Below are 22,910 nucleotides of genomic sequence, written 5' to 3' on the forward strand. Positions count from 1 at the left end.
AAGCAAATCGCTACTCTAAGTACTGTTGTAAACCAATTAATATTTTGTTTTTGCATTGTGTCTACTGTAATATAACTTTTTCATGTCTTAGTCCACTAATATAAATTGATAGTTTCATCAAAACAAGCAAACTATGCATCAAAAACAGAATCTGTCTAAAACAGAACAGTCTGTAGCAATCTGAACATTCACCATACTTATGATACTTGAAAAATTCTGCCAAAATTAGGAAAAATAAAAAATTTGTATAGGAAGAAATTTCAAAAAGAATCAGAACCATTTGACGTTCCAGCTAAAAATGTAAAATTGCGCACTACAGCCAAAGTTTCTGTCCTGCACTGTACAAACCATCAAGCAAATGTAAACATCCTAAAAGCAAACCTTGGCACATTATTTTTATAATACAATGGAATTGTACAAGGGGATAATTATTTTTGTTGAAAAGTTCCTGTAATCAAGATTCACAAAGTTTCAGTGAGCATGAACAAAGTTCAAGGAGCTCTCCCACTTCAACAATGCTTGTCTTTCTCACTTTCGCTTTTCTTTTTGAAAAAGCTTTGGGTTCCCCTCTTTATTTTTGTTGTTTTTAAACTATATGAAAGCACTCAACAGAAATAAATGACTCTCTAAAACTTCCGGGTTGTCTTCCTGGCAGCGCTTTCTTTAAAGCCATTAAGCTAGGCATATAGTGCTCAAGTAATGGATCCACCCGGATCCCAAGGTATATCAAAGCCAATTTTAATTAACAATGATTTGTAATTTAGTAGTGAGCACAAAGCAACATATATCAAGCAATGACGAAGTCTAACTCTCTTCCTATGCATCGGCATGTCATAAAAGAACAATTCATGCACACCTAGTAAAGGCCAATGCATAGTATAAAGAGTTTCTTGCAATTTTATCATGTTGGAAACATAGAGAGGTGGAGATATAGTTCCTCTCTCATAATAATTGCAAGTAGGAGCAGAAAGCACATGCATATTATATTTACCGAAATCATCATGTGCAATGGGAAAAGGCAACCCATCAATATAATCCTTAATAAGTGCAAACTTCTCCGATATAGTATAATCGGGAGAATTCAAAAAGATAATAGGACTATCATGCGTGGGTGCAATAGCAACAATTTCATGTTTAACATAAGGAACTATAGCAAGTTCATCTCCATAAGCATAATTCATATTGGCATCTTGGCCATAAGCATAGCAAGCACCATCAAAAAAAGAATATTTCAAAAGAATCATAGGGATCACAACAGTCATCATAGCAATCATCCTTCGGTAAGCACGAAGGGGAATTAAACAATGTATGGGTTGAAGAGTTACTCTCATTAGAAGTTGGGCACGGGTGATCAATCCGCTCTTCCTCCTTTTGTTCTTCGCTCTCCTCCTCATCTTTTTCATCCAATGAGCTCACAGTGTTATCAACTTCTTCTTCCATAGATTCCTACAAAATATTAGTCTCTTCTTGGACAGCGGAGACTTTCTTAATAAGTGCATTAATTTCATAATTGTAATCATAATTCTCATAGCAATATTTGAGGATAGCTAAATTTTCAGATCTATAACAAGCATCATCAATATCATCAAACTCTTTAAACATAGATTCAATTTCATAAGCACCCATAAAAGCAACAAATTCTTCTATTTGTTCCACATCATAGTAATCATATATACCATTAGCATAAGAAGCTAAGGTTTCATTATCATTAAATTTACATGAAAAGGGAAGGTGTGGAGCCTTCACCTTAGAGCAACAAGTATAATCATATCTCAAGCATAGTTGCCTAGCATACCAATTCAGTATACGAATTTGATCCCATAATAGTTTCCCTTTTTGTGTCAAGCGGTAATCCCTAAAGTATTCACGTTGATCCAACGTTACTCCCATTAAATAATTGAATGGGGTTTTCTCAGGATTATTAAAGTAGTACATAATATCTTTCACATAACCAGAATCGAGGGTTTTAGGAGGTTTCCCATCTCCATGAGTAGCAAGTACACCTATTTTTTTTGGTATTTCGTGTTCCATATCCATAACTAAAGATAAATAACAACTAAGAACAGCAAATAAAAATTACTTAGTGATAAAGCAAACAAGCACACACGAGAATATTCACCCCACACTATTGCTCCCCGGCAACGTCGCCAGAAAAAGGTCTTGTAACACACAAGTATAGGGGATCGCAACAGTTTTCGATAAGTAAGAGTGTCGAACCCAACGAGGAGCTAAATGTAGAACAAATATTCCCTCAAGTTCTATTGACCACCGATACAACTCTACACACGCTTGATGTTTGCTTTACCTAGAACAAGTATGAAACTATAAGTACTTTGTAGGTGTTGTTGGATAGGTTTGCAAGATAATAAAGAGTACGTAAATAAAAAGTAGGGGCTGTTTAGATAAAGAAACAATAAAGTAAATATAGCGAGTGTGGAAAAGTGGTGGTAGGAGTTGCGAAATTGCCCCTTAAGCAATTGACTACTTTACTAGACCGATAGCAAGTATTATGTGGGAGAGGCCACTGCTAGCATGCCATCCCTTACTTGGAATTCTATGCACTTATGATTGGAACTATTAGCAAGCATCCGCAACTACTAATGTTCATTAAGGTAAAACCCAACTATAGCATTAAGATATATTGGTCCCCCTTCAATCCCGTATGCATCAATTTCTATGCTAGGTTGAAGCTTCTGTCACTCTTGCCCTCCAATACATAGTCCTATCAACATACAACTAACCCTATGGTGTGATCCACGCGCGTGCTCATATGATGGGCACCAAAGGACAGCAACATAACCACAGGAAAATTAAATCAATCATAGCAATTCATCAACCACCGATAGGACAACGAAAATCTACTCAGACATCATAGGATGGCAACACATCATTGGATAATAATATGAAGCATAAAGCACCATGTTCAAATAGAGGGTACAGTGGGTTGCGGGAGAGTGGACCACTGTAGATAGAGGGGGGAAGGTGATGGAGATGTTGGTGAAGATGGCGGAGGTGTTGGTGAAGATCGCGGTGATGATGATGATGATGGCCACAGCGGCGTTCCGGCGGCACCGGAGGAGAGGGGGAGAGGGGCCCCTTCTTCCTCTTCTTCCTTGACATCCTCCCTAGATGGGAGAAGGGTTTCCCCTCTGGTCCTTGGCCTCCATGGCATGGGAGGGGTGAGAGCCCCTCCGAGATTGGATCTATCTCTCTGTTTCTCTCTGTTTCTGTGTTCTTTCTAGCTCTATTTCACCGTTTTGTATATATATGGATATCCATAACTCCGATTGGCCTGAAACCTTCGCCGTGATTTTTTTTTACGAATATTAGCTTTCTTGCGGCAAAAGAAGAGCATCAACCGCCTTACGGTGGGCTCATGAGGGTAGGGGGCGCGCCCCCCTGCCTCGTGACCACCTCGGGCACTGGTTCGCGTTGATTTTCCTTCTGAATTTTCCATATTTTCCAAAAATAAGCTCCGTCCGTTTTATCCCGTTTGGACTCCGTTTGATATGGATATTCTGCGAAACCAAAAACATGCAACAGACAGGAACTGGCACTGGGCACTGGATCAATATGTTAGTCCCAAAATAATATAAAAAGTTGCCAAAAAGTATATGAAAGTTGTAGAATATTGGCATGGAACAACCAAAAATTATAGATACGACGGAGACATATCAAGAACGAGATTGGAGTTCAGTACAACATTTCACCAGCAGACGGACGGACAGACTGAGAGAGTCAATCAGATTCTGGAGGACATGTTGAGAGCCTGTGCGCTAGATTATGGATCTAGTTGGGATGACAATCTGCCATACGCAGAGTTCTCATACAACAATAGTTACCAAGCCAGTTTCAAGATGGCACCGTTCGAAGCCCTGTATGGACGAAGGTGCAAAACACCGTTGATGTGGGATGAAGTCGGAGACCGGCAGTTGTTTGGACCAGACTTGATCAAAGATTCCGAGGAGAAGGTTAAACTGATCCGGGATAGATTGAAGATAGCTCGGTCCAGGCAGAAGAGTTATGCAGATTCGAAACGCAAGGAGGTAACCTATGAAATTGGAGATTGAGCATATCTGCGAGTATCGCCTTTGCGAGGAGTGAAACGTTTTGGAGTTAAGGGAAAGTGAGCCCCGAGATTTGTAGGACCATATCGTGTTTTGGAACGGATGGGAGAAGTTGCCTACAAGTTGGAGTTACCTCAAGGACTGTCAGGAGTTCACGATGTGTTTCACGTTTCCCAGTTGAAGAAGTGCCATGCTGAGATGGCCGGCATACCACTAAGAGATACCGTATCCTTGGAGGCGATTCAGTTGGACAATGACTTGACTTATGAGGAGAAGCCAGTCAAGATTTTGGAGTTTGCTAGTCGAGTCACCCGCAGCAAGGTCAACAAGTTTTGCAAAGTTCAGTGGAGCCACCATACCAAGGACGAAGCCACGTGGGAACGAGATGATGATATTCACAAAGACGACCCACACCTATTTTCTAGCCAACCCGAATCTCGAGGGCGAGATTCATCTTAAGGGGGGTAGGTTTGTAACATCCCAAATTTCCAATTTGCAATGTTATACATAGATCATTCTTGCATATCATATTTTATTGCATTTCATCTCGCGATCCTCGAAATCCTAAGCAACTCAAGGACCCTCGGAGAGAGTTGGGGATTTCCCCAGTTTTCAAATTTGATTTTATCAAATTTCGAAACGAGGATTTTGGTTTTAATTATTTTTCTCTCCAAAAATATTTCATATTAATATATGAGAGGAGATAATATGACTTCTCCAAAATAAATGAAATATTGGAGGAAAAATATTAGAATCAATTTTTGCTTTTATTTGGATTTTTTTGCAATTTTGGTTGCATTAGAAAAATTGCACGTTTTTCAAAATTGCATTTTAGGGCCAAGAAAATGTTCATCTCGTTCTAAATATTTTATTTAGACGGAGAAAATTTGTTTTGGCATTTTTAAAATTTATTTTATTTTCTAGGATTTTTCTGAGTTTCGGCGGAATTATTAAAAAAACGCGCCAAGGCCTAGCTGGGCCGAAGCCCAGCCGCCGGCCTACCTTCGTTGCCGCTGTCTCCCGCACGGAGACCGCGCGCCGCCGCCACTGCCGACTCGGACACGAGTCCGAGCCAGACTCCTCCGCCGCCGCCTTGCCCCCTCCCCCAAGCCACCCCGCACCCGCCTTTATATATGCCGCCCGAGCCCCGCCACCACCACAACCCCGTCGCCCTGCAGCCCGCCCCGAGCCGAGCCGCGCCGCCGCCTCTCGCGCGCCGCGCCCTTCCCATCACCGTCCCACAAGCCGCCGCCCGCCACCGAAGCCCCAGCCAGCCGGAGCCCCGCGCCTCGCCGGAGCTGCCGTTTTTTTAAGAAAACCGATCCGGTTTTTTTAAAGAAAAACCCTAGTCATTTTTTTGGTTCGCCGGTTTTTTAAGAAAACCGACCCGATTCAGTTTTCTTTTATCGAATTAATCCGCAATTATTTCTGATCGTGATTTCTGATTTGATTTTCGTTCTAGTTTATCTTTTCGCTCGTTACTCGGAATCAGGCGATTCAAGCGCCTAGATCTTCTTCTCGAGACCCTTTTTTCGCTTAACCAACTTGCACAAGTTTTTGCTACTGTAAAATTTGACCTAGGTCCAGATTAGTAAATGGATCTTGTTTCTTTTGCCGTTTGAGTTTCGTTGCTCCGTTTGATTTGATTCTTTTTGCAAACTGGAGTTCTTAAGTTGAACCTTCTAGTTAGATCTTCTTATTTGAGATTACCCGTGTTTTTTTGCTTGATTTCTTATGTATGTTATTGTTTGTTTGCGATAGAATTCCCGGAGTGCGAAGCGTGTTATTTGGAGTCTCTAGGTTACGCGGATCATCAGCAAGGCAAGTAACACTTTGATCATACCCCTTTAGCACCCAGTTTTTATGCGTTAGTTCCAATCCTCAAACATTGCATGGTTAGGATGTCATTAACTTGTGGGTTGGGAAGTAGTTGATGAGGTACAACCTATTACCCTGTTACATTCAAACCCTTGGGAGTTACTTCTACGCGTTGCTTATATTGTTATGCTATGCTCGTAGACGTGGTTTGGGTGAGTGAAATCCATGACAGATGTGAGATTGTTAATTAATGGTTCAACTTAAGGTGGCAACTTAAATACACATCTGGGTGGATTGAGGCACCTAGAGTACCCAGTGTTTCCTGTATTTTTTGGAAATCTCGGAGTACCCGTGTGATCTTCCTATGGACCTCCACCCAGGCTCAAAGGGAACTAGATTATTCATGCTAGAAACTTCTGTGTGCGGCCACAAGCTATTATGGGCTCTAGCATAGTTGAGTAAGTTACATGAAGCTCTTGAAGAGGTGGATCAGCAGGTAGTGGGATTGTAGGTTTGGTATGGTCTGCCCGGAGTAGAGAGTTAATGTTTCTGAAAGACTGTGTCTCGGTCATTCGTTTCTCAAACACCATGTAGTGCAAGAAATCCAACGGAGGAGATCGAGTCATGTGGGGAAAAGTGCGCAAACCTCTGCAGAGTGTATAAACTAATCATGGTTAGCCGTGTCCCCGGTTATGGACAATCTTCAGTATCTAGTACTTGGAGTATCTTAAGTATCTCATCAATCTAATTTAATATTGTTGGGTTGATAATTACGTTAATTGGGATTGAGTTGGAGGAACCTTCCCAATGATGTTTCAACTACCATGATAGTTCAAATAAAATCTATTCCTTTGTTGTAGGAAAAAATTGGCTTTTCGCAAAACTATAACCATAGAGCTTTCCACTAGCCAAATATGCATGTAGTGATAGCATTATTCTGTTCTTGCTCTACTGTGTTATTTTGCCAGCATATTCCATGTGCTGACCCATTTCGGGCTGCAACGTATTAAGTTGCAGACTTTTCAGACGAGGAGTAAGGTTCGTTAGGTCGTTGCCGTGCAGCTCAGCTATGCCGTTGGAGTAGATGGACTCACTTTATCTTCCAAGCCTTCCGCTGTTATCGTATTAGTTGGCCTTAAGCCATATTTATTGTAATAAGCTCTCTTTGGAGACATTCGATGTAATAAGTGTGTGATTGCTACTTTGTTATAAATCCTCGAGTACTGTGTGTGTCAGCATTACCGATCCAGGGATGACACCGAAGCACAGAGACTTGACCGTTTGAGGTCGGGTCGCTACAATAATATAGCATGGAGCAATCAAAAATTATAGATACGTTGGAGACGTATCAAGTTGTTTAGATGGGTAGCGGCATCTTCACTAGGAAGGCCAGAAAATTGATCTTTCGTAACAAGATTCAACAAAGCGGTATTGATTTCACAATCTTCAGCATCGGTAGTAGGAGCAATTGGAGTGCTAATAAAATCATTATTGTTGGTATTGGAAAAGTCACACAATTTAGTATTATCTTGAGCCATCGCAACAAACAATCAATCCAACACACGAGCAAACAAGAGGGAAGGGAAAAGAAGCGAACGGAAAACGGTGAATAAAACGGCAAAGGTGAAGTGGGGGAGAGGAAAACGAGAGGCAAATGGCAAATAATGTAATGCGAGGGATAAGTGTTTGTGATGGGTACTTCGTATGTCTTGACTTGGCGTAGATCTCCCCGGCAACGGCGCCAGAAATGCTTCTTGCTACCTCTTGAGCATGCGTTGGTTTTCACTTAAAGAGGAAAGGGTGATGCAACAAAGTAGCGTAAGTATTTCCCTCAGTTTTTGAGAACCAAGGTATCAATCCAGTACGAGACTACACGCAAATCGCCTAGTACCTGCACAAACAATCAAGAACCTTGCAACCTACGTGATAAAGGGGTTGTCAATCCCTTCAGGGCCACTTGCAAAAGTGAGATCTTATAAAGATAATAAGATACATATTTTTGGTATTTTTGTTGTATAGATTGGAAAGTAAAGATTGCAAAATAAACGGCAACAGAAATTGGCAAGTTGATGGGAAACTAATATGATGTAAAATAGACTCGGGGGACATAGGTTTCACTAGTGCCTTCTCACAAGATAGCATATATTATGGTGGGTGAACAAATTACTGCCGAGCAATTGATAGAAAAGCGCATAGTTATGAGAATATCTAGGCATGATCATAAACATAAGCATCACGTCTGTATCAAGTAGACCGAAACGATTCTGCATCTACTACTATTACTCCACACATCGACCGCTATCCAGCATGCATCTAGAGTATTAAGTTAATAAGAACAGAGTAACGCATTAGGCAAGATGACATGATGTATAGGGATAAACTCAAGCAATATGGTATAAACCCCATCTTTTTATCCTCGATGGCAACAATACAATACGTGTCGGTTCCCTTTCTGTCACTGGGATCGAGCACCGCAAGATTGAACCCAAAGCTAAGCACTTCTCGCATTGCACGAAAGATCAATCTAGAAGGCTAAACTAAACCGAAAATTTGAATAGACTTGCAAAGATATCAAGTCATGCATATAAGAATTCAGAGAAGAATCAAATATTGTTCATACATAATCTTGATCATAAACCCACAATTCGTCGGATCTCGGCAAACACACCGCAAAAAGTATTACATCGGATAGATCTCTAAGAACATCGAGGAGAACTTTGTATTGAGAACCGAAGAGAGATAAGAAGCCATCTAGCTAATAAGTATGGACCCAAAGGTTTGTGCTAAACTACTCACACAACATCGGAGAGGCTATGGTGTTGATGTAGAAGCCCTCCGTGATCGAATCCCCCTCCGGCAGATCGCCGGAAAAGGTCCCCAGATGGGATCTCATGGGTACAGAAGGTTGCGGCAGTGTAAAAGTGGTTTCGTGGCTCCCTGGATGTTTTCAGGGTATAAGAGTATATATAAGCGAAAGAAGTAGGTCGGTGGAGCTCCGTGAGGTCCATGAGGGTGGGGGCCGCGCCTACCCCCTGGGCGCGCCTCCCTACCTCGTGGTCACCTCGTTGCTTCCTTGACCTCCGCTCCAAGTCTCTAGGATTGCGTTTGTTCCAAAAAAAGATCCTCGTGAAGGTTTCATTCCATTTGGATTTCGTTTGATATTCCTTTTCTGCGAAACACTGAAATAGGCAAAAAAGAGCAATTTGCACTGGGCCTTAGGTTAATATGTTAGTCCCAAAAATAATATAAAAGTGCATATTAAGGCCCATTAAACATCCAAAACAGATAATATAATAGCATGGAAGAATCAAAAATTATAGATACGTTGGAGACATATCAACACCTCCTTCAAGGACCAAGCCGTTGGGTCAAGTGTGTCCAGGTGCTATTCCGAACACCCCCATGCTACCCACGTGGGGGCTAAAAAAAGCTGACGACTGGCCAACTCTCAGATACCGTAAATGGTAGTACAGAGGAAAATAATTAGAGGTAAAATAAGAAACATTTTATACATAAGCCTTGTTTCATAATACATAGTTCGGGCAACACGGATACATTCATTCGAAAATAATGTCCTTCAAACACTGGCCCTCTACAATGCGGGAACCTTCCAAGACTTCATCAAAATACCGCTCCGGTGTGCAGTGCTCCTTGCCTGTGGGCGGTCCCTCGGTTGCCAGCTTGACGGCGTTCATCTTCGCCCACTGTACCTTGACACGGGCGAAGGCCATCCGGGCACCTTCGATACATATCGACCGCTTTATGGCATCCAACCGGGGGCAGGCAATGACTAGCCGCTTCACGAGCCCGAAGTAGCTGTCAGGTATGTGCTCGGCGGGCCAGAGACGGATTATAATATCCCTCATAGATAATCCAGCCACCCTATGTAGTTCGGCCAACTGTTTCAGCTGATCGCTAAGGGGCACTGGATGCTCGGGCGCAAGGTACTGCAACTAGAACGGCTTCTCCATCGAGCTCCCCTCTTCGACTCAGAAGAACTCCGCAGCATCAGCAATACTCCGGGGCAGATCCGCAAAAGCTCCTGGAGAACTCCAAACCTGGGTCAGTAAGAGGTACCTTCTCCTCACAAATTTGCTCTACATATTAAAGGCCTTACCCTCCGCGATCTTCTTGGCCTCTTGAATCTCTCGATAGGCGACTTGGGCTTCAACCCGGGCCTCATGCTTGCTTTGGAGGGCCTTAGCAAGTTCGCCATATTGATCCGTGATCTTGCGCTCCAAGGACTCACATTTGCTTATGGCATCTTGATGACCCACAAGTATAGGGGATCTATCATAGTCCTTTCGATAAGTAATAGTGTCGAACCCAACGAGGAGCAGAAGGAAATGATAAGCGGTTTCCAGCAAGGTATTCTCTGCACGTACTGAAATAAGTGGTAACATATAGTTTTGTGATGGGATAATTTGTAACGAGCAACAAGTAACAAAAGTAAATAAAGTGCAGCAAGGTGGCCCAATCCTTTTTGTAGCAAAGGACAAGCCTGGACAAACTCATATATAGAGAAAAGCGCTCCCGAGGACACATGGGAATATCGTCAAGCTAGTTTTCATCACGTTCATATGATTCGCGTTCAGTACTTTGATAATTTGGTATGTGGGTGGACCAGTGCTTGGGTACTGTCCTTACTTGGACAAGCATCCCACTTATGATTAACCTCTATTGCAAGCATGTAACGCCCCAAGACCGATGCTCGAGAAGACTTCCTTAGGTTCCGGGTTTTCCGTGTGTTTCATTTTTGCTTGCTCCTTTTATTTTTGCATTGCATCATGCCATCATATCATTAATTTTTGCAACTCAACTAAATAAACCGTATGGATCTTCAATCCGTTTAAATTGAGGGAACTCACATGGTGGTTTCTCTTTAAAACATACCCTCCCGATATTTAGGGAGATATTATAAAATATTCCATTTTCGGAATCACCCTTAAACACACTTGCATATTCCCCATGTCTTTTCTAGTTCAAGCTTGACTTAAAAACCTTGCCAAAAATTCTCTTCCCACTTACTGAGGTTCCTCCAAAAATCCGAACATTTTTGGGCACTTCTAATTCCTAGTCCTTGTTCAAACCTTTTGAATTAAATTCAAATGACTTTGAATGTAATTCTTGCAAACGCGTCCACTCCTATTTTTCTTGGACCTCGAGCAGCCGGCCACTCCGTTCCTTTGCTCCGCCTCCCCTGTGTTGTGCCAAGGATGTCGCCGGTAATGGCGTTGCTGCCGTCATCGCGCGCGCAGTGCTCGAGCGCCGCGCCCTTCTTCCTTACCTTCCCGCGCCGGAGCAAGCCACCACCGCCTGCCTTCCCCAGTCGCGCGCCCCTGCTCCCTTCTCCTCCTCGCTGTGGTTCCCCGATGCCTAGACACCGCCAGCTTCTTCTCTGCATGAGAAGCCCCAGCAGCCGTGCCTCCCATGGAGCTCCGCCACGGGAACTCCTTCCTGCCTGATCGTTGCGTACCCTCGCACCTTGATCCCCTCCTGCCTGCCTCCTTGACCTCCAGGCCCCGTCGCGCCCTTCTCCTTGCGGAGACCGCCACCGGCGCCCCGAGTGCCCAGCGCCTGCCTCTGCCAGGGCCTTCCTCCTCCCGTGCCTACAGCGACGCTACCCTGCTGCAGCTGCTCTTCCTGCGCGCCGCCTTCCTCGCCGAGCCCCGTGTCGTGGCTCTTCTCTGGCAACTAGCGCCCCTCCATGGACGACCACCACCGCTCGTGCACGCCTCTGGATTCGTCCAAGCCCGAAGATACTTTTGCACAACTATGATGCGGAGACCAAGACCGGCAAGTTCACACGGGAGCCCGGACGACTACTTCCACGATGATGCGAGTACAAGTACCCTCAACGTGTTTTTCGCCAAGTACCACGACAACAAGTACCCCTTCGGAATGCCAAGGTGGATCTCTACCATTGATGATGTTCCGATAAGACCATCGAGTGAACGACTACCTCCATGACGATACAAGAACAACAACCGTTGACATGCGTTTTGCCAAGTACCACTACCGTCGCCCCGAAAACGTTGGATTCGTCAAGTACCTCTCCGGAAACGAACGTGTACCACTACTGTTGTGAGTACCTCTACCGTCGTCATGTATGACTACTTCCACTACCGCCATCGCGAGAACGCCTACTTCCCGCTATGAACTTGATCCATTCCGAAAAGTCCAGCCTCGAAGGTATAACCCCGAGACGACGCCCGTGAACGAATGAATGCATGTTGGATGAGATGCCCCCTTTGTCTGCACCATGTCCGTATTGTCACTCGTTTCCATGCCACTAACCCGTGGGAACCTGGTATCAGGGAGCGCCCCTCCATATTTTGCACCCATCCGCACATTTCCCTTTGCATCGGTATCTCAATCAAGTACCGGAACCCGGAACGTTGCCGTGGCACCGTTACCGTTATCGTTGCCATGGCACCCCTTTTCGTTTCCGCCACGATGACAAAATGCTTCATAATGTTCTTGTCAACTTTTAATAAACATTGCATAAACTTGTTCATGTCATCCGCATCATGTTAACAACTTTAAGATGTTTAAAATTGTTGCTTGCTCTAAATTGCTAAATGCATATGGGGATTTACCGGATTCGTTGTTTGTTATATCCGGCTCCATTTAAATTGCTTAGATTGTGTAGTTTACTTTAGCTCCACCTCTTGCCATGTTAACCAACATTTAATATTATTGAGTACCTAAACGAGAGAGAACTAAATAATTGATGTGGTGCTTCGTCAATATGCAACTCGTTGCATATTGAGCTCCACTTAATTTGTAGAATTGTTTGTTGCATATTGCCATGCCTCATCAAACCGGGCATGCATCATACTTGATTGTGAATCATGCCATGTTTATGTGGTGATTGTTTACCATGATTGTTTGCTTCTTTCTGGTGTTGCTTCTTCGGGTTGGTTCCGATAACGTCGTGTTGTGAGGATTCGTTCGTCTACGTCCATTTGTCTTCTTCATGGACTCGTTCTTCTTCCTTTCGGGATCTCAGGCAAGATGACCATACCCTCGAAATCACTTCTATCTTTGCTTGCTTAGTTGCTCGCTCTTTTGCTATGCCTATGCTCCGATACCTACCACTTGCTTATCATGCCTCCCATATTGTTAAGCCAAGCCTCTAACCCACCTTATCCTAGCAAACCGTTGTTTGGCTATGTTACCGCTTTGCTCAGCCCCTCTTATAGCGTTGTTAGTTGCAGGTGAAGATTGGAGCTTGTTCCATGTTTGGAACATGGATATTTTGTTGGGATATCACAATATCTCTTATCTAATTAATGCATCTATATACTTGGTAAAGGGTGGAAGGCTCGTCCTTATGCCTGGTGTTTTGTTCCACTCTTGCCGCCCTAGTTTCCGTCATATCGGTGTTATGTTCCCGGATTTTGCGTTCCTTACGCGGTTGGGTTATAATGGGAACGCCTTGACAGTTTGCTTTGAATAAAACTCCTCCAGCAAGGCCCAACCTTGGTTTTACCATTCGCCACCTAGCCTCTTTTTCCCTTGGGTTAGGCCAGCCCAAGGGTCATCTTTATTTTAAACCCCCGGGCCAGTGCTTGTCTACGTGTTGGCCCAACCCAGAGCACCGTGCGGGGCCGTCCCTTGGCAACTTGGGTTACGTTGGCTCCCGTACGCTTAGCTTATCCGATGTGCCCTGAGAACGAGATATGTGCAGCTCCTATCGGGATTGTCGGCACAGCGGGTGGTCTTCCTGGACTTGTTTTACCATTGTCGAGGATGTCTTGTAACCGGGATTCCGAGTCTGATCGGGTCTTCCCGCTAGAAGGAGTATCCTTCGTTGACCATGAGAGCTTGTGATGGGCTAAGTTGGGACACCCCTGCAGGGTTTTGAACTTTCGAAAGTCGTGCCCGCGGTTATGGGAAGATGGGAATTTGTTAATGTCCGGTTGTAGAAAACCTAAAGTTGACCTTAATTAAAATACATCAACCACGTGTGCAACCATGATGGTCTCTTCTCGGCGGAGTCCGGGAAATGAACGCGGTGTTGGAGTTATGTTTGACGTAGGTTGTCCTAGGATCACTTCTTGATCATAGTAGTTCGACCGTGCTTTTGCCTTCTCTTCTCGCTCTTTTTTGCGTATAAGTTAGCCACCAAATATGCTAGTCGCTTGCTGCAGCTCCACCTCATACCTTTTACCCTTCCTATAAGCTTAAATAGTCTTGATCGCGAGGGTGTGAGATTGCTGAGTCCCCGTGACTCATAGATACTTCCAAACCAGCTTGCAGGTGCCGTTGAACCGTGCAGATGACGCAACCAAGCTCAAGGAGGAGCTCGATAAAGATCTTGTCCTTTGTGTTGTTTTGTCCTAGTTGATCAGTAGTGGAGCCCAGTCGGGTCGATCAGGGATCTGTGTAGCATTTGGAGTAGTCTTCTTTTATTTTGGTTCCGTAGTCGGACCTTGATTGTATCTGGATGCTGTAATGCTTTATTCATGTATTTGTGTGAAGTGGCGATTGTAAGCCAACTATGTATCTTTTCCCTTATTGTATTGCATGGGTTGTTGGCGAAGATTACATCATTTGCGACATTGCTTTCAAGGCGGTTATGCCTCTAAGTCGTGCTTCAACGCGTGGGAGATATAGCCGCATCGAGGGCGTTACAAGTTGGTAATCAAAGCTTTCCCTGACCTTAGGAGCCCCCTGCTTGATCGAATCGCTGACGTTATTGAGTCTAGAAATGTTTTGAGTCATTCAGGAATTATATATATCGGAGAGTTAGGACTTCTTTTACTCCTCAGTCCCTTCGTCACTCTGGTAAGGCATCCTGACGTAGAGTTTTGACTCTTCTCTTCTCAAATTTCACTAACAAAAAATTTAGGATCACGCGGGTATCTTGGAATCGTTCTGATGGTTTTGTTACGAGAACATTGTTCTTGGTGCCTCCTGTCATTTAGGGGTTGTGGCAGTGTCCCAGGGAGTTGAGCTCTGAGGTGTTGTCGTCACAATTTTATCGTTGAGATTCTGGAATACCTGAGTTTAGTTTCACTGACATCAAAAATCTCTTTTATGCAGTTGTTGGTGAGATAACCTCGACGCCACCCAGTACTGGGGTGGGAGTTCGGGAGTATTGCCATAACTCGTATAACGGATGCTTTTCAAAGGTTGAGGTAGATGATTTCCGAAGGTTTCTTGGTTACGTGTTGAAGGATGGATACAGCTGGATGCAGGATTTGCTAGTTTTGGGTGAGATATTATGCTTCCCCTGTATCCCCAACACCTGATTGCATAACCGGAAAATTTCGGGAGTTTATAAGTGGGAATTCAAGTAGCTCTTAGGATATCTTTCCGACAGATGTATGATATGAAATTGGGGTTCGACGTCTAGTGGTCCGCCTATCCACGGTTGGTTTTACAGTGGTCTCGTTGTGTCTTAAAGAGTCCTTGGCTATGCCGACTCGGGGACGCTTCATATGTCATGTGCACTACCTTGTACATGATGGTGTTGTACGATCGAGCCCGTGTAGGCCCCACCACGAAAACTTCAGACGCAATCTCTATCATATGTTTGTTCCAGCTTATTTTGTAAGCCAATCCTTGTTTTGTTTTCAGTGTGGTATTCGAGTTGCTTCGAAGTCAAATGTTGATTCCATACCTTTCCTAAGCGGTGTTCTCATGTGAATACTAATCCTTCATGATAATCGAGTTTGTCATGTCAATCCTTTTTAACCGGTGTGCTTCTCTTCAAGTGGATCCGATCATTTCAACTTCCGCAAGATCAATGATCAATTCTTCTCAATGGTGTTTGTTTCATCTGTCTCCAAGTTGCCTTTGTTTTTCTCTCCCACCCACCCTTTTTCTTCAAGGACTCAGATTTCTTAATCAAGTATCCTTTGATTCATGTGAAGTCTCTCCATTCTTTTCCTTCATGTTCTTACCCGGTGATTCTCATGAAGATTCTAACGATGCTTCAAGTTCGTCACTCTTCACTTGTTTTCTTCTCCGGTGGATTCAAATCAAGCTTTCGGTGTTGATCTCATACCCCTTTTTCCTCGTTTCAGATACCTTCTCATACTGGTGCACCTCATAATAATTTACTTCTCGCTATTCATTTGTTCGGGAGTGCTGAAGATATCTCAGAAGGCTCGTCTTGTCTTTCAGGATTAGTTCAACCTATTTCGAGGTTGTTATCTCATTCTAGCCATTTAAATTTTACCGGTGCTTTCTCTCTTTTAAATCGTTCTACAGTGTTTCTTTTGAGTGGGCCCTAACCCACAGGTCTTTTTCCAGGATCTTACCTGACTCTTCTATTTTCCCGGAGCTACCATCAAATTCTTTTTGAAGTTTGACGTAAGAATGAATTTTCATCAGTCAATTGCCTTCTTCAATATCGCTTTCAATTTTTTTTCATCGTTGGCTCAATATCTTCGCTTTTGATTATTCCAGAGTGCCTCTACAATTATTGTTGGTGTTTCTCGTCCTCATTCTCAGGTTTTGAAGACCGAAGAAGAGTTTTCCCTCCATATTTTATCCGTTCTCTCAGAGATTCGTGATTCTAGCTTAATGCCATCCTCCCAAAATTGTTTTCGATTGTGAGAATTCTTTTCACCCATCTGGAGCATTTCATGAGTTGTTTTTCCATTTCTTTTCCCCGAATGCCATATTTTCAAATATTATTCATTTATGAGCTTTTCAGCTATCATTCTCCAAATCTTACCGGTGCATCATTCAATACTCTCTAATCAATCCATGAGCTCTTCGTTCTCATGTATCTAAATCCTAGCAAGCATCTTCGTTCATTTGCTAATTCTTACAGGTGATTCACCCCTTTACTTCATTCGTTTTCAATTCTTACGGTGGTTCATTCAAGATTTCTTTTCCTTCGTTATCATATCAATTTATTCGTTGTTCCAATCCTACCGGTGGTTCATGGAAGACATTCTCAAGTTTATGCTATATCTCTCTTAATTTTTCTACGAGAATAAGTAATATGCCAAATACATTGTTTGTCACCAATTTAATTGGAGAAGGATAAGCATAATGTAATTCTTATTCTTGTTTCATCGAGTGAACTCAATTCCCTATTCCAGAGGCTCATCAAATTCCTGATTTCAATTATTTCATCTTCTATTTTCCCCGGAGGTCCAACCTTTTTCAATTATTTCACCATGGAGATTCATCTAAATTGGTACAAGGATTCACCTTGTGTTTTCAACTTCTCTTTCCTTCCGGTTGATCATTCTTTTGTTTAACGAAGTTCTTCATGGAGACTCTGCATGATGGTTCATCAAGGATTTAATTCCTTCTCGAAGTGTTCATCGAGATTCTTTGCAGAGGATCTCAAGCATTCTTCATCTTGCAATCCGGAGTGCAATTCTTTCTAACGTATCATTGGAGGAGGTATTATGTCATTCTTGATAATTTGAGTACATGTTTCATGATTCACATGTTGTTAAGAATGAGATAGTTAAACCCATCAATCTTTTCAAGCATGAGCTCTTCTCAATCCATCAATCGTTTTGGTGGAGTTATCTTGGGTTATATTTCACCTAAAGCCTTCGCTAAGGATTGTTGCTATTTATGGTGCTTATAAACGACCCAAGTTCTTCATTTATCCTCTCGGTGAAATAAGCTTCTCGTCTCCTTGTTCTTACCAATCCAATTCTTTTTCCCGTGAGTGACAGGTTGTCACCTCATAATTTGAGATGTATTCCATAATACCATATCAAGATTATTCCTTTTTTTGTTGTTTTTCCAACAACTCCGTTCGACCCTTCTCCTAAAGATGCCTTTTCAAACTCTTTTGTGGCAGAAGTTGGCTTTTTCTTCTCCATTCTCCTATTTCAATTATCTATCTTCTATTATTTTCTTCCGGAGGCATTGTGATGTTGCTCTTTTCAACCCATCATCTTGTTTTTGTCAAAGATCATGTTCTTTTCATGCCTATTCATTTAACCGGAGTGTTGTGCCATTTTGCTCAAGTTCTTTTCGCCTTATCAAGCCTTTCATCTCTTTTCAATCGGAGTGCTATCTGAGATCTTTCTTACCCCTTGTTACATTCATTCAATAGTTCCGGAGGCAGTGTGTTGTGATTTCATCAAGCATCTTCTCACCTTACCAAGTTCTTATTCAATTCCTTTTATTTTCAATCGGAGTGCTGCCCGAATTTGTTCTTCCTTGTTACTCTTCCCTACCGGAGTGTTTTCAACTTTGTTCTTCTTCGTTGCATTCTTTATTTCAATTTGCTCAACTTCTCAAGGTTCTTTGGTTTCACTCATTCGTCAAAGAAGCAACTTAGTTTTACCTCTCATCTTCCTCCTCCGTTTTCCCTCCGGTGCCATCCTAGATCTCGGGAGGAGATCCTCTCGTAGTGGTGGAGTGTTGTAACGCCCCAAGACCAATGCTCGAGAAGACTTCCTTAGGTTCCGGGTTTCTCCATGTGTTTCATTTTTGCTTGCTCCTTTTATTTTTGCATTGCATCATGTCATCATGCCATCATATCATTAATTTTTGCAACTGAACTAAATAAATCGTATGGATCTTCGATCCGTTTAAATTGAGGGAACTCACATGGTGGTTTCTCTTTAAAACATACCCTCCCGATATTTAGGGAGATATTATAAAATATTCCATTTTCGGAATCACCCTTAAACACACTTGCATATTCCCCATGTCTTTTCTAGTTCAAGCTTGACTTAAAAACCTTGCCAAAAATTCTCTTCCCACTTACCGAGGTTCCTCCAAAAATCCGAACATTTTTGGGCACTTCTAATTCCTAGTCCTTGTTCAAACCTTTTGAATTAAATTCAAATGACTTTGAATGTAATTCTTGCAAACGCGTCCACTCCTATTTTTCTTGGACCGAGCTCATTTTTGTGAGTCTGAGAAAATACCCTTTGCCCAAGTCCCTTCTCTAACCTTTTTCTATTATTCCCTTTCTCTCTTTCCTTTTTTTTACTTTCTGTTATGAGAGAGAGAGAGAGAGTAGAGGCCCCAGTCCAGACCAGCTGGGCCTCCCAACGCCCCACTCCCACCAAGCCCATCCATCACTGCGGCCCAAGGCCTCCCTAAGGCCCAGAAAGCTCCCCCCGTAACCCTAGCATCGACCGACCTCGCCCTCTCTCTCCCCCTGCTCGTTCCCACCGCCGCCAGAGGCACGCTTCGCACTAGGGGCCTCGATCCCATCTCTCCCTCGCAGCCACTCCCTTCCCCCGATCCACTTCTCTTACTCGCACGCACAGTCGCCCCGAGCCCTCACCCTCTCCCCTTGCACGCGAGCTCGACCTCGAGCAGCCGGCCACTCTGTTCCTTTGCTCCGCCTCCCCTGTGTTGTGCAAGGACATCGCCAGTAATGGCGTTGCTGCCGTCGTCGCGCGCACGCAGTGCTCGAGCGCCGCGCCCTTCTTCCTTACCTTCCCACGCCGGGGCAAGCCACCACCGCCTGCCTTCCCCAGTCGCGCGCCCCTACTCCCTTCTCCTCCTCGCTGTGGTTCCCCGATGCCTAGACACCGCTGGCTTCTCCTCTGCATGAGAAGCCCCAGCAGCCGCGCATGGCCGCGCCTCCCATGGAGCTCCGCCACGGGAACTCCTTCCTGCCTGATCGTTGCGTACCCTTGCGCCTCGATCCCCTCTTGCCTGCCTCCTTGACCTCCAGGCCCCGTCGTGCCCTTCTCCTTGCGGAGACCGCCACTGGCGCCCCGAGTGCCCAGCGCCTGCCTCTGATAGGGCCTTCCTCCTCCCATGCCTGCAACGACGCTGCCCTGCTGTAGCTGCTCTTCCTGCGCGCCACCTTCCTCGCCGAGCCCCGTGTCGTGGCTCTTCTCTGGCAACTAGCGCCCCTCCATGGACGACCACCACCGCTCGTGCACGCCTCTGGATTTGTCCAAGCCCGACGATACTTTTGCACAACTACGCTGCGGAGACCAAGACCGGCAAGTTCACACGGGAGCCCGAACGACTACTTCCACGATGATGCGAGTACAAGTACCCTCAACGTGTTTTTCACCAAGTACCACGACGACAAGTACCCCTTCGGAATGCCAAGGTGGATCTCTATCGTTGACGATGTTCCGATAAGACCATCGAGTGAACGACTACCTCCATGACGATACGAGAACAACAACCGTTGACATGTGTTTTGCCAAGTACCACTACCGTCGCCCCGAAAACGTTGGATTCGTCAAGTACCTCTCTGGAAACGAACGTGTACCACTACCGTGGCGAGTACCTCTACCGTCGTCATGTACAACTACTTCCACTACCACTGTCGCGAGAACGCCTACTTCCCGCTATGAACTTGATCCATTCCGAAAAGTCCAGCCTCGAAGGTATAACCCCGAGACGATGCCCGTGAACGAATGAATGCATGTGGGATGAGATGCCCCCTTTGTCTGCACCATGTCTGTATTGTCACTCGTTTCCATGCCACTAACCCGTGGGAACCCAGTATCCGGGAGCGCCCCACCATCTTTTGCACGCTTCCGCACATTTCCCCTTTGCATCGGTATCTCAATCAAGTACCGGAACCCGGAACATTGCCGTGGCACCGTTACCATTATCATTTCCGTGGCACCCCTTTTCGTTTCCGCCACGATGACAAAATGCTTCATAATGCTCTTGTCAACTTTTAATAAACATTGCATAAACTTGTTCATGTCATCCGCATCATGTTAACAACTTTAAGATGTTTAAAATTGTTGCTTGCTCTAAATTGCTAAATGCATATGGGGATTTACCGGATTCGTTGTTTGTTATATCCGGCTCCATTTAAATTGCTTAGATTGTGTAGTTTACTTTTGCTCCACCTCTTGCCATGTTAACCAACATTTAATATTATTGAGTACCTAAACGAGAGAGAACTAAATAATTGATGTGGTGCTTCGTCAATATGCAACTCGTTGCATATTGAGCTCCACTTAATTTGTAGAATTGTTTGTTGCATATTGCCATGCCTCATTAAACCAGGCATGCATCATACTTGATTGTGAATCATGCCATGTTTATGTGGTGATTGTTTACCATGATTGTTTGCTTCTTTCCGGTGTTGCTTCTTCGGGTTGGTTCTGATAACGTCGTGTTGTGAGGATTCGTTATTCTACGTCCGTTTGTCTTCTTCATGGACTCGTTCTTCTTCCTTTCGGGATCTCAAGCAAGATGACCATACCCTCGAAATCACTTCTATCTTTGCTTGCTTAGTTGCTCGCTCTTTTGCTATGCCTATGCTGTGATACCTACCACTTGCTTATCATGCCTCCCATATTGTTAAGCCAAGCCTCTAATCCACCTTATCCTAGCAAACCATTGTTTGGCTATGTTACCGCTTTGCTCAGCCCCTCTTATAGCATTGTTAGTTGTAGGTGAAGATTGGAGCTTGTTCCATGTTTGGAACATGGATATTTTGTTGGGATATCACAATATCTCTTATCTAATTAATGCATCTATCTACTTGGTAAAGGGTGGAAGGCTCGGCCTTATGCCTGGTGTTTTTTTCCACTCTTGCCGCCCTAGTTTCCGTCATATAGGTGTTATGTTCCCGGATTTTGCGTTCCTTACGCGGTTGGGTTATAATGGGAACGCCTTGACAGTTTGCTTTGAATAAAACTCCTCCAGCAAGGCCCAACCTTGGTTTTACCATTCGCCACCTAGCCTCTTTTTCCCTTGGGTTAGGCCAGCCCAAGGGTCATCTTTATTTTAAACCCCCGGGCCAGTGCTTGTCTAAGTGTTGGCCCAACCCAGAGCACCGTGCGGGGCCGTCCCTTGGCAACTTGGGTTACGTTGGCTCCCGTACGCTTAGCTTATCCGGTGTGCCCTGAGAACGAGATATGTGCAGCTCCTATCGGGATTGTCGGCACAGCGGGTGGTCTTCCTGGACTTGTTTTACCATTGTCGAGGATGTCTTGTAACCGGGATTCCGAGCCTGATCGGGTCTTCCCGCTAGAAGGAATATCATTCGTTGACCGTGAGAGCTTGTGATGGGCTAAGTTGGGACACCCCTGTAGGGTTTTGAACTTTCGAAAGTCGTGCCCGCGGTTATGGGCAGATGGGAATTTGTTAATGTCCGGTTGTAGAAAACCTGAAGTTGACCTTAATTAAAATACATCAACCGCGTGTGTAACCGTGATGGTCTCTTCTCGGCAGAGTCCGGGAAGTGAACACGGTGTTGGAGTTATGTTTGACGTAGGTTGTTCTAGGATCACTTCTTGACATAGTGTTCGACCGTGCTTTGCCTTCTCTTCTCGCTCTCATTTGCGTATGTTAGCCACCAATATGCTAGTCGCTTGCTGCAGCTCCACCTCATACCTTTTACCTTACCTATAAGCTTAAATAGTCTTGATCGCGAGGGTGTGAGATTGCTGAGTCCCCGTGACTCACAGATACTTCCAAAACCAGCTTGCAGGTGCCGATGAACCGTGCAGATGACGCAACCAAGCTCAAGGAGGAGCTCGATGAAGATCTTGTCCTTTGTGTTGATTCGTTCTAGTTGATCAGTAGTGGAGCCCAGTTGGGGTCGATCGGGGATCTGTGTAGCATTTGGGGTAGTCTTCTTTTATTTTGGTTCCGTAGTCGGACCTTGATTGTTCTGGATGATGTAATGCTTTATTCATGTATTGTGTGAAGTGGCGATTGTAAGCCAACTATGTATCTTTCCCTTTTGTATTACATGGGTTGTTGAAAGATTTCCTCACTTGCGACATTGCTTTCAATGCGGTTATGCCTCTAAGTCGTGCTTCGACACGTGGGAGATATAGCCGCATCGAGGGCGTTACAAGTGCAACTCCAACAAGTTTAAGGTAAACCTAACCATAGCATGAAACATATGGATCCAAATCAGCCCCTTACGAAGCAACGCATAAACTAGGGTTTAAGCTTCTGTCACTCTAGCAACCCATCATCTACTTATTACTTCCCAACGCCTTCCTCTAGGCCCAAATAATGGTGAAGTGTCATGTAGTCGACGTTCACATAACACCACTAGAGGAGAGACAACATACATCTCATCAAAATATCAAACGAATACCAAATTCACATGACTACTAATAGCAAGACTTC

The sequence above is a fragment of the Triticum urartu genome, chromosome 7 (genome assembly GCF_003073215.2).
Source record: "Triticum urartu cultivar G1812 chromosome 7, Tu2.1, whole genome shotgun sequence".
Lineage (NCBI taxonomy): Eukaryota > Viridiplantae > Streptophyta > Magnoliopsida > Poales > Poaceae > Triticum > Triticum urartu.